At 41.3% G+C, this 13210-nt stretch overlaps 1 protein-coding gene across 5 annotated transcripts in view; it reads left to right on the forward strand.

Moving 5' to 3' along the window:
* LOC122553001 (son of sevenless homolog 1) overlaps positions 1 to 13210 on the forward strand; it is a 299123-nt gene that overhangs the window by 205842 nt on the left and 80071 nt on the right. The window lies entirely within an intron of this gene.

Genomic DNA, 13210 nt, shown 5'->3' on the forward strand with positions numbered 1-13210 from the left:
TTCCATACTATCACTGTAAGAAAAATAAAATGATAAAATATATTCTACAATTGGAGGGCCTTTATGGCACAGTGCTAATGTCCCTATCTCTGGGCTCGAAGGCTCAGGTTTGAGTCTAACTGCTCTCAAGGTATATTATAATAACTCTGAAAAAGTTAATTTGAAAATATCTGTGCTATAATTGATGCACTTGTTACAATTCCTCACCAGGAAGCTGTCTAAGTGGTCAGAAATTTGCTCAAAACTCTAAATATATTATGATGTTGATCTTCCAGAATGTAATGTGGACCGCCTTTGCAGAATTTAGTATGACATGGTAAAGAAAACTCCAGAACAGGTACAGACTGGAACAGAGTTCTTTGGGACATCATTACTCACATTGTTTGACTAGTTCGAGAACCTGGCATTATTTGCTCAGAACCTTACTTTACTTTGAAATTCAACTATGTGGCACTTCATCAAGATTTCTGAAATTTGATGTGAATTTTCCACATCCACAATAACCTGACACACTTGAAAGTAACTCTTAGGTTTGTTAAGCCTGGTCTTCCTTCCGAAGATCCGTGTTTCTGACTTATAAATTATTTTTGTAAAGTCTAGTAATTTCATAATTAACTAAAGATTCCAAAATTTTCTCCAATATGGATGTTAAATTACCTTAATTAGCTTTTGTTTTGAAAATAGGCGTTCAGTTAGCTTCTCGTCAGATATTCAGTGCACACCCACACTCAATTTCTCCAGACTTTGCTTTGTATTTTCCCGTTCTCCTCAGGGATCCAGTGGTCTCAACACGTCCTAATTTTTTGCTTGATTTACTATGTGTAATATTCTGTATTTAATTATGTATCTAATTTATTTTAACTGGAGGATATACCTTTGCTTCAGTATTCTCCTTTCTTAAAGTTGTTATGAAATACTTGCATCCCATCAATTTCTAATAACTTACTTCTCCCTGAAAATCTCGGTTTCTACCACTCCTTGTTGAAGTCACTCCTTAAAATCAACCTCTTTGACCAAGCTTTTGATTACTAGTCATAGAGTCACACAGCATGAAAACAGACCGTTCATTCTAAATTATCCAAGTGACCATCCCATTTCAGTGCTAAATGCTGTCTTCACCTTCCTGTCTACCTGTGATGGCACTTTCAAGGAACCATGTACCTGAAACCCCAGGTTTTGGTGAATTTACACAGTTCAGACTGCTGCTTCACCACGAATCACTGAAGAGAGAGTGATTGCTTGTGGATGTGGTGCCATTCAGCAGGTTGATTTATTTCTGATGATGTCAAGCTTCTTGAGTGTTATTGAAGCTGCACTCATCCAGAAAGGTGGGGAGTATTCTATTACACTCCTGACTTGTGCCTTGCAGATGGTCAACAGGCTTTGGGGAGTCCAAAACTGAGTTACTCACTGCAATATTCCTAGCCAGTGATCTGTTCTTGTCGCTACTGTGTTTATATGGCAAGTCCAGTTGAGATTTAGGGTCAATGCTAACCCTAAGGATGCTGATAGTGGGGGATTTAGTGATGGTAACATCATTGAATGTCAAAGGGCAATGGCTAGAGTAGGTTGAAGTAATACCTGCCACATAGGAAGATGATTGTGGTTGCTGTGATCAGTCATCTCAGCTGCAGGATTACAGGAGTTCTTCAGGGTTGTGTCCCAGGTCCAACCATCTTCAGCTGCTTCATTAATCGCTTTTCCTCTGTCATTATGTTAGAAGTGGAAATGTTTGCAACTCCTCAGGTACTTGTTCTAAAACAACTAGACCTGGACAATATCCATGCTTTGGCTGACAAGTGGCAATTAAAATTTGCACCCCAGAAATGCCAGGCAATGACCATCTCCAGTAAGAACCCCCCATTGTGGCTTGGTATCAGATTTTGTCTTAATCCTATGAAGCAACTTGATGCATTTCTACTGACCTAAAGATATGTTTCTCCTCTGTTAAATCATTGTCCAAACCAGGAAGGAAGCTTATCTGATATTTTTTACTTGTGTTTTCACTGTATATTTCTTCACTTTAAATACTTTATATCTACATTCCTTCTTTTCTTTTACATTTGGTAACTTGGCCATTTATCCCTTTTTATCTTCCTGCGTTCACAGGACTATGCAGCACTCCTTCTATTTTCATTGGTGTCTAAACTCTATATTTAAGTATTCATTTTTAGTTATTTTTATGGTGCTGTTATTATTTTTAAAACACCTTATTGTTAGCCAACTATCCTGCATTCCAATTTTTCTTCCCATTTGACCTCAGTACATTTCTCCATCTATTTCTGAAATCTGCCAACTTCTAATCAGGTGTCATTATAGTTTTGTGTTGAGATTTTCCTCAATCTCATGTTATTAGGGCACTACCCCTAAAATGCTCACTCACATTCATTGCATCTATTTTATTACATGTGACAATATTTAGTAATTCTCTCTTTTTATGTATATGAAAATAGGATCCTGTAGATAACTAAGGCTTATCAACTGACAGTGGGTAAATCCAGTGACTATTCAAACATATATCTACACCGTTCTATTAATGTAAATAGTTTTACATTAAAGCTTCAGTAAGTGTGGTGATGGACCAATTTTTGAAAAAAGTGATAGAACCATGGAAAAGATGAGGGAGCATGTCTGTCCAAGAGTTCTTTACATGATTTCTCATCAGGACCACTCAATCTGCTTTTTCCCCCCACAGTCTTCTCTGTTTCCAGTCAGCAATTGTGTTGATTGCCAATCTAAATACTTCATAATTTTGAATACCATTTAAATTTCTCCTTGCTCATCTCTCAACCTAGTCTCCCATCAAGCAATCCAGTTTCTTCAGCCCTGATACAATTACCATAAATTTTCTTTGCATCCTTACCAAAAGTGTTCCCCTGATCAAATTCACTAAAGGTGATTTTGATATTCTGATTGTCAAAAAATAAAACAGGAATTTATGGCTAGATTCTGAATTTGACCGGAACAGAATTAAGCCATTTGCCATTTGACCCTTTCATTCGTCAATGATTCAACTCCACATCAACACGTTTTCCCCATATCCCTTCATAGCTATTGTTAACAAATACAGTCAGTTCTTCTATAACACAATGTTTGCATTCTTGTGCAACCCTGCATTATAGGAGCAGTGCTTAAAGTGTTGGCAATGTAATCGTGTTACAGGCAACTCACATTTTAAAAGTTCACTCTTTAGAAACCGTTTCCCCAATTCATCAATCACGTTACAGCGAAGTTGTGATGACAAAACGCACTTTATAGCAGAATGACCTGTATATCAATTTGAGATTTATCATTAAAACATTTTCTTGCATCAATTACCATTTGCAGGGGAATAAATACCAATGCCTATGGTAAGGGGAACATAAAGCTTTAGAACCCAATGAAGCAAAGTGTCAAATGGAATACATCCTAAGATATTGAACAATGTAGCTTCTGAGATAATGGATGTGCTGGTAGTAATTTTCCAAGAATCTTTGGATGTTGGAAAAGTTGCAGAGGTTTAGAAAACTGCCAATATAACATCCTTATTCAAAAAAGGAAGGAAACAAAAAAAACCATTATCTGTGGACCATTGAACTTAGTGTCTTTTACTGGAAAAATATTAGCATCTTAAAGGATACTATAGCAGAGCATTTAAAAATGCATAACTTTATCAAGCAAATCAGGATGGCGTCATGATGGGGATTTCATGCAAATTTTACCTAACAAATTTTAGTATTCTTTAGAGGATGTAACAAGCAAGATATATCAGGGGAGCCAGTGGATATGATGTTTGGATTTTCAGAAGGTGTTTGATATGGTACCACACATTAGACTACTGAATAAAGTAAGAGCTCATGGTGTTGGGGTCATATGAGTATGGATACAGTATTAGTTAACTAATAACCAAGTTGGAATAGGGATTATTTTCAGGATGGCAGCCTGTTAACTAGTGGACTGCCACAAGGATCCATGCTAAGGCCACAACTATTTACAATGTATATTAATGATTTGCATGCGGAAAATGAATGTACTACAGCCAAGATTGCAGATGACACAAAATTAGATAGCAAGGCAACTACTGAGGATGGCAGAGTCTACAAAGGGGTTTAGACAGGTTATGTGAGTAGTTAAAAACTTGTCAGATGGAATATAAAGTGGAAAAATGTGAGGATCTGCATTTAACCTGGGAGAATAGGGGAGCCACATATTATTTAAATGGAGAAAGACTGGAAAATTGCTGTGTTGTGTAATTATAGTCCTAGAGATGTACAGCATGGAAACAGACCCTTCGGTCCAACTTGTCAGATATCCTAAATCAATCTAGTCACATTTGCCAGTGTTTGGCCCCATATCCCTCTGCACCCTTCCTATTCATATAGCCATCCAGATGTCTTTTACATGTTGTGATTGCACCAGCTACCTCCACTTCCTCTGGCAGCCCATTCCATAACTACACCACCTATTGTGTGAGAAAGTTGCCCTTAGGTCTCTTTCAAATCTTTCCCCTCTCACCTTAAACCTATGCTGTCTAGTTTTGGACTCTCTCGCCCTGGGAAAAAGACCTTGACTATTCACCCTGTCTATGCCCCTCATGATTTTAACAATTTCCATAAGGTTACCCCTCAACCTCTGACACTCTAGGGAAAATAGCCCCAGCCTTTTCAGTCTCTCCTTATAGCTCAACCCCCACCCCCACCCCCCAACATCTTTGTAAGTCTTTTCTGAATCTATTCAAGTTTGACAACATCCTTCCTATAGCAGGCAGACCAGAATTGAACACACTGTTCCAAAAGTGGTCTCAGCAATGTCCTGTTCAGCTGCAACATGACCACCCAACTCCTAGACTCAACATACTGACTGTCCTGTCTATCTGCGACTCCACTTTCAAGGAACTATAAACTTGCACTCCAAGGTCTCTTTGTTCAACAACATTCCCCAAGACCTTGCCATTCAGTGTATAAGTCCTGTCCTGACTTGTCTACCAAAATGTAGTGCCTCAAGTTCATCTAAATTAAAAGCCATCTGCTAGTCCTAAGTTCATCTGATCAAGATCCGTTGAACTCTGAGATAATCTGAGTCCACTACACCACTGATTTTGGTGTTATTTGCAAATTTAGTGACCATTACTTCTAAATTCACATCCAAAGCATTAATATAAATGTTGAAAATCAGTGGATCCAGCACTGATCCATGTGATACACCACTGGGCACAGCCCTCCGGTCTGAAAAACAGCCCTCCACCAGCACCATCCTCTGTTTCCTACCTTTTTGGGAGACTTATGCAAATATCATGAAAAGCTAGCATTCAAGTTCAGCGGGTAATTGGGCAGGCAAATGAAATGTTAGTTGTAATTTCAAGTGAATGTGAAAATAAGGACATCTTGCTAAAACAAAACCATACACTAATTAGACCACACCTAGAATACTGTGAAGGGGTTTTGGTTCCCTTATCAAAGGAAAAATATACTGGCATTGGAGGCAGTCCAGAGAAGGCAGACTCGGTTGATTTTGGCTATGGAGGAGCTGTTTTATGAGGAGAGGTTGAGTAGGCTAGGCCTGAATTCATTGGAGGCCTGAATGAGAGGCAATTTTTTAAAACATTTAAGATTCTTTGGAGGCTTGACACGGTAAAGGCTGAGACGTGGTTTCCCTTTGTGGGAGAGTCGAGACACGATGGGCCTAATCTAATGGTAAGAGGTCACCCAGTTTGAATAAAGATCGGGGGAATTTCCTCCTTTGGATGGTGTGCAGTGAAGCTGTGAAATTTGTTACTGCAGAGGGTAGTCAAGGTTGAATTGTTAAACAAGGTGAAGGCTGTGATATACTTTATAATCAGTAAATGAATCAAAGGTTATGTGAAAAAGGCAGGACTGGCAGAGTTGATCAGATCAGCCACAATCTCAATGAATGGGAGAGCATACTCAGTGGTCTGAATGCCCTACTTCTGCTCTTACATCTTATTGTCTTGTGGTTTTCATGTGTAAAAGTATTTACTAATTTCTCTCCAAAAAGGCCCAACTCTGATGTTTAGGTAATCTAAGTTCTAAACTCTTCAACCAGCAGAAGTAGCTTCTACCAACACAGTTCCTGAATGTCTTAACCCTCAATCAAATCATGTTTTGAATTTTGAAATTCCAGGGAATACAATCTTGGTTTGTCTAATCTGCCCATATAATTTGACCATTGGAAGCCGTAACATTATGATACACTTCTTCAAAGCCGATGTATTCCTTCTGAAGCTGTGGTATCCAGAACTTATCCCATTACAATAGATGGGGTCTAAGCAGAAGTGTGTGTTGCTGTGGAATAACTGAAACCTCTGCATTCTAAACTTCTGAAGATAAAGCCCCATATTTAGTTAGCATACATATTTTGTCTTGTCTCAGTTATTTACTCTCTTCCCTGCAGGATTTTAGCCCTTTGAGAGTATTAGCTTTTATGGGTGCTGTATTAATACAGATTTTGTAGTTCAAAAGGTTATGTTCTATGTATCCATACCTGAGATTGGAGATAGTTGTGCAGTTCAGATGGGAGTTTTGTGTTCTCAAAGGTAATTTTATAATTAATTTGTCGATTTTATTGGCTAAGATGAATGTTGTAAATCCCAGAACACACTTTAAATAATAGGGAGTGCTGCCAGTGTCCTGATCAATTTTTTATTTCAAGTACCTGGTCATCTTTTAAATTCCTGTTTGAGATTGCACTGATGTAGAATGTCTGCTGTATTTGAGTGCACTACTACAAATTGCAACAATACTTCGTTTTTGAAATACTTTCAATATGTTTAAGTGTAATGCATGCTTGAATTTATATAATTAATTGCATATACAGTATATTTTTACATGTTTGTACATTAGGAAAGTGTTGAAAGATGAAAATATTATAATGTATAACGTAGCAGTTGTTTTTGTAAGATTTCAGTTCCCGAAGTGTACAACATCTTCTGTTTGGAGCTGATTTAGTAAGAGTCATTGCTTATAACACATTTTAAGTTGGTGGACTTGTAAGTTCAATCTCTTGTTTGTTATTTACTGCTAATGAAGATATCATAATTTAGACAATAAAACTCTAAGAAATCTGTGTTATATAGGCACTCATCACGGTTGTCTCTTTGGAAAGAATTTCACAGAGAAACGTTGTGAAACAAAAACTTTAAAAGCATCTCTTTGGAAGATGATCTGTTTTTGCATTGTAAATGAAAAATGTTGTTAACAAGTTGCAAAAACCTTCAATTCATTGCAGAGTAATCTTTGGGAGAACTTCAAATCATGTGCCATGTTGTGGAATCTCTACATGTTATATACCCTTATGAGAAAAATACAAGAATCACTTCTGCAAGAAGTAGACATGCATCATCTTCAAAATAAAAATAGTCTTTGCTGTTATTTAAATCATGCTGTTGTTTACCTTGTGAATTTCATAAATCTCCCTGCTCAGCATAATTGTGTTTTAAGAATATAAATTAGAAGCTGTGATAGATCAATCAGCCTTGAGCCTCTCTGCCATTCAATAAGATTTGGAGACTTTTACAGCACAGGTGGAAGCCATTTGGCCAAGTGTCTGCACCAGTCAAAAAAGATCTGACAAAACTATAAGGTTTGGTTTCTAGACCTGCAGGTTCTGCCAGTGCAAGTGAATATCTACAAACTGCTTAAATGTTGAGTTTCTAACCCAGCAACCCTTTAGGTAGTAAGTTCCAGGTTCCCATTAGTCTGAAAATAATTCTCAACTGTCAACTTAGCCGTCTACCTCTTATCATAAATCCATGCAGCACCCCCCCCCCCCCCCCCAACCCAAAGTTCTCCATCGTTACTCTCGCGAGGAATGTGGAAAATGTTCTGTGTTGCCATGAAAGTTGAGTTGCCTACCTGGTGCCAGGGTTGAAGATGTCTCCTTGGGGTTGAGGAAAAACTTGGAGGGGGAGGGAATGGATCCAGTCGATGACATTGATGCAATTAGAAAGGAGGTTTTGCTGAAAATCTTTGAATAGTTAGGCATCAGTACTGGGGTAAAAGGGAGCTGTTCTGATAGGATAGGCTTTCCTTGAAATGTGCTGACATCACAATGCTGGTGAGTTGAATAACGAGGTCTGTGGAGAGCTTTAAACTAATTAGATGTGGGGAAGATTGGGAGATGGGGACTCTAAGTTTACAAAATCAGGTTTGGCAGAAGTGCACCCAGCTGCAGCTCCTGGCAGAGTGTTAAGGAGCTGGAGCTGGATGCAGTCAGGATCATCTGAGATCCTGTGCGTATCATAGGTAAAAGTTTGAGTGAGGTGGTCACACCTAAGATAGCAGCAGGATGACCATCAGGAACAGCAAAGGGAGTCGGCAGAGAGTGCAAGAATCTTCTGTGGCCATTCCCTTGAAAACCAGTATATTGTTGGGGAGGATGACCATTCAGGGGAAAGCAGTGGTAGCCAGGTTGGTGGCACTACGACTGGTTCTGGGGCACAGTGGGAAAGGGTAAATGTTAACAGCACCTACGTGATAGGAGACTCAGTAGTCAGAGGGACAGACAGGAGATTCTGTGGCCGCAAACAAGGATCCAAGATGGTGTTATGTCTCCTAGGTGCCAGGAGCCAGGAGGTCTTGGAGCGGCTGCAGAATGTTCTCAAGGGGAAGGGTGACTATCCAGAAGTGCACATTGGCACAATGACAGGGAGAAATAGGGAGGAGGTCCTGTGGAGTGATTATAGAGAGCTAGGAAAAAAGTCAAAAACCAGGACCTTGATGGTGGTAATCTCCAGATTACTTCCAGTGCTATGTGCTAGTAAAGGTAAGAACAGGAGGATGTGGCAGATGAATGAGTAGCTAAAGAATTGTTGCAGGGGACAGGGATTCAAATTTTCAGATCATTGGGATCTTTTCTGGGGCAGTGCTGACCAGTTCAAGAGAGATGAGTTGCACCTGAACTGCAAGGGGACCAATATCTTGGCGGTCAGGTTTGCTAGTGCTACAAGGGGAGGGTGGGATCCTGAACAGCAGGGAGGCAAGTGCGAGTCTGGAAGAAGATACAGTAATCAGAAATACTACGTTAAAGAGACCGATCAGACTGGAACATGACAGGGAGTGAGGAAAGTCTGTTGGATTAAATTGCATCGATTTCAGTGCAAGAAGGCTGATGAACTTGGTGTGGAAGGTACATGGGACAGGGATATTATAGCCAATATAGAGACGTGGCTAAGGGAGGGACAGGACAGGCAGCCTCATGTGCCAGGGTACAGGTGTTTTAGGCGGGACAAAGGTGGTGGAAAGAAGGGAGGGGGAGTTGCATTTTTTTGATTAGGGCAAGTATCACAGCAGTAGTCAGAGATGAAATAACTGAAAGATCAACCAGTGAGGCTTTTTGGGTGGAGCTAAGAATTAAGAAGGGGGTGGTGATGTTATTGTGGATGCACTATAGGCCCCCAATGTCAATTAGAGGAACAAATATGCAAGGAGACTTGCAGGAGCAGTAGGGTTGTCTTAGTAGGGAATTTTAATTTTCCTAATGCCAGAGCATTAAAGGTTTAGATGGGGTGGAATTTGTGTGTTCTGGCGTTTCCTCAAGCAGTATATAGAGGGCCCGATTCGGAAAGAGGCAAAGCTTGACCTACTCTTGGGAAATGGGGCAAGACTGAAATGACAGTGGGAGAACACTTTGGGACCAGTGACCATAGTTCTATTAATTTTAAAGTAGTTATGGAGAAGAACAAAACTGGTCCACAGGTTCAAGTTCTAAATTGGGGCAGGGTGAATTTTGGAATTATACAGGAGCTTGCAAGGGTTGATTGGAGTAGTTTATTTGCAGACAAAGGGACCTCTGGCATGTGGGAGGCCTTTAAAAGCGAGATAGCTTGAGTTCAAAGTCTACTTGTTCCTGTGAGGATGAAGGGCAAGTTTTGCAGGAATAGGGAACCCTGGGGAACTTTGGATGACAAGAGGTCTTGAGGCTTTAGACCATAAGACATAGGAGTGGAAGTAAGGCCATTCGGCCCATCGAGTCCACTCCGCCATTCAATCATGGCTGATGCGCATTTCAGCTCCACTTACCAGCGTTCTCCCCGTAGCCCTTAATTCCTCTAGACAACAAGAATCTATCAATCTCGGCCTTGAAGACATTTAGCGTCCCGGCTTCCACTGCACTCCGTGGCAATGAATTCCACAGGCCCACCACTCTCTGGCTGAAGAAATGTCTCCGCATTTCTGTTCTGAAATGACCCCCTCTAATTCTAAGGCTGTGTCCACGGGTCCTAGTCTCCTCGCCTAACAGAAACAATTTCCTAGCATCCACCTTTTCCAAGCCAGACTCGTTCCAGTGCCAGTATGTCCTTCCTAAGGTGTGGGTCCGTGTGAATCTCCGCTGGACACGTTCCAGTGCCAGTATGTCCTTCCTGAGGTGTGGTGACCAAAACTGGACACAGTACTCCAAATGGGGCCTAACCAGAGCTTTATAAAGTCTTAGTAGTACATCTCTGCTTTTATATTCCAACCCTCTTGAGATAAGAGACAACATTGCATTCGCTTTCTTAATCACGGACTCAACCTGCATGTTTACCTTTAGAGAATCCTCGACTAGAACTCCCAGATCCCTTTGTGCTTTGGCTTTATTAATTTTCTCACCATTTAGAAAGTAGTCTATGCTTTTATTCTTTTTGCCAAAGTGCAAGACCTCGCACTTGCTCACGTTAAATTCCATCAGCCATTTCCTGGACCACTCTCCCAACCTGTCTAGATCCTTCTGTAGCCTCCCCACTTCCTCAGTGCAACCTGCCTGTCCACCTAACTTCGTATGATTGGGAAACTTCGCTAGAATGCCCCCGGTTCCCTCATCCAAATCATTAATATATAATGCGAACAGCTGTGGCCCCAGCACCGAACCCTGCGGGACACCGCTCGTCACCGGCTGCCATTCTGAAAAAGAACCTTTTATCCCAACTCTCTGCCTTCTGTTAGACAGCCAATCCTCAATCCATCCCAGCAGCTCACCTCGAACACCATGGGCCCTCACCTTGCTCAGCAGCATCCCGTGTGGTACCTTATCAAAGGCCTTTTGAAAATCTAGATAGACCACATCCACTGGGTTTCCCTGGTCTAACCTACTTGTTACCTCTTCAAAAAATTCCAACAGGTTTGTCAGGCATGACCTCCCTTTACTTTGACCATAAAAAGGAGGAGGCATGGCTCAGGTACAGGCAGCTGGGATCGAGGGAATCCCTGCAGATTTATAGGGAATACTGGAGTTCACTGAAGAAGGAAATTAAGAGGATGAAAAGAGGGCACAAGATAGCTTTAGCTGAGAAGGTAAGGGTGAATCCAAAGAAGTTCTTTAAGTATATTAAAGGCAGAAGAATAACTCGAGAGAGAATATAACCCCTCAAGGACCAAAGTGGATATCTATGCGTGGAACCGCAGGAGATGGGCGAGGTCTCCTCTGTTTACTGTGGAGAAAGACCTGCAGAGCTGAGGAATTGGGGAAGTTACTCGTAATATCTTGGGAACAGGCCATATCACAGTAATGGTGCTGTTGGACATAATAGAATGTATGAAGGTGAGTAAATCTCCTGGTCCTGACCAGATATATCCAAGAACCTCACAAGACATTAGAGAAATTGTGGTGGCCCTGGCTGATGATTTTTGCATCGTTGTTAGCCACCAGTGAGGTCCTGGAAGATGGAGGTTGGCAAATAATGTGCCCTTATTCAAGAAGGGCTGCAAAGAAGAAGTTGGGAACTGTAGACCTAACATCTGTTACTTGAGATGGTTCTGAGGGAGAAGATTCATTTGGAAAGACGGGATCTGATCAGGAGTAGTCAGAGTGGCTTTGTGCATGGGAAATCATGCCTCACAAATTTGTTAGAGTTCTTTCCTGAAATGACCAGGAAGATTGATGAGGGCAGGGCGATAGTCACCTATATGGATTTCAGGAAGACCTTTGATCAGCTTCCACATGGTAGGCTGCTCTGGAAGATTAGATCGCATGGAATCCAGGGTGAGGTGGCAAATTGGATACTCAATTGGCTTGATGGTAGGAAGCCGAGGATAAGAGTGGAAGGATGCTTGTCAGATTGGAGGCCTGTGATTAGTGATGCGCCACAGGCATTGGTGCTGGGCCCATTGCTGTTTGCTATCTATATCAATGATGTGGGTGAGAATGTACAAGGCATGATTGGTAAGTTTGCTGGTGACACAAGAATAGGCGGTACAGTGGACAGTGAGGAAGGTTATCAGAAATTGCAGCAGTGGACCGAGAAATGTCAAATGGAATTTAATATAGATCAGTGTGAGGTCTTGTGTTTTGGAAAGTTAAGTCAAGGTCAGAATTTCATGGTGAATGGTAGGGCCTTAAGGCGTGCTCTGGAACAGAAGGACACGGGGATTCAGGTACACGATTCTCTGAAGGTGGAATCATAGGTCGATAGGACAGTGAAGTCTTTTGGCACACTGGCCTTCATTAGTCAGGACATTAAGTATAGACGTTGGGAAGTTACGTTGCAGTTATACAGGACGTCAGTGAAGCCACACAAGGAATATTGTGTTCAGTTTTGGTCACCTTGTTATAGGAAGGATGTTATTAAACTGTCAAGAGTGCAGAAGAAGTTTATAAGGATGTTGCCTGGATTCAATTGTCTGAGTTATAGGGAAAGGTTGGACAAAGCTAGGATTTCTTTCTTTAGGGTGTAGGAGACTGAAGTGGGACCTTTATAGAGGTGAATAAGATCATGACAGGCATGGATAGGGTGCATGCACTTGGTCTTTTTCCCAAGGTTGGGGAATCGAGGACATGGGGGCATCAGTTTAAGGTTAGAGGGGAAAGAACAAAAGGGAACCTGAGAGGCAACTCTTTTACACTGAGGGTGGTACACATATAGAGTCAGAGATGTACAGCATAGAAACAGACCCTTCGGTCCAAACTGTCCAAGCTGACCAGATATCCCAACCCAATCTAGTCTCACCTGCCAACACCCGGCCCATATCCCTCCAAACCCTTCCTATTCATATCCTATCCAAATGCCTCTTAAATGTTACAATTGTACCAGCCTCCACCACATCTTCTGGCAGCTCATTCCATACACGTACCACCCTCTGCGAGAAAAAGTTGCCCCTTAGGTCTCTTTTATATCTTTCCCCTCTCAGCCTAAACCTATCCCCTCTAGTTCTGGATTCCCCGACCCCAGGGAAAAGACTTTGTCTATTTATCCTATCCATGCCCCTCATAATTTTGTAAACCTCTATAAGGTCACCCC

The sequence above is a fragment of the Chiloscyllium plagiosum genome, chromosome 9 (genome assembly GCF_004010195.1).
Source record: "Chiloscyllium plagiosum isolate BGI_BamShark_2017 chromosome 9, ASM401019v2, whole genome shotgun sequence".
In the NCBI taxonomy this organism is placed as follows: Eukaryota; Metazoa; Chordata; class Chondrichthyes; order Orectolobiformes; family Hemiscylliidae; genus Chiloscyllium; species Chiloscyllium plagiosum.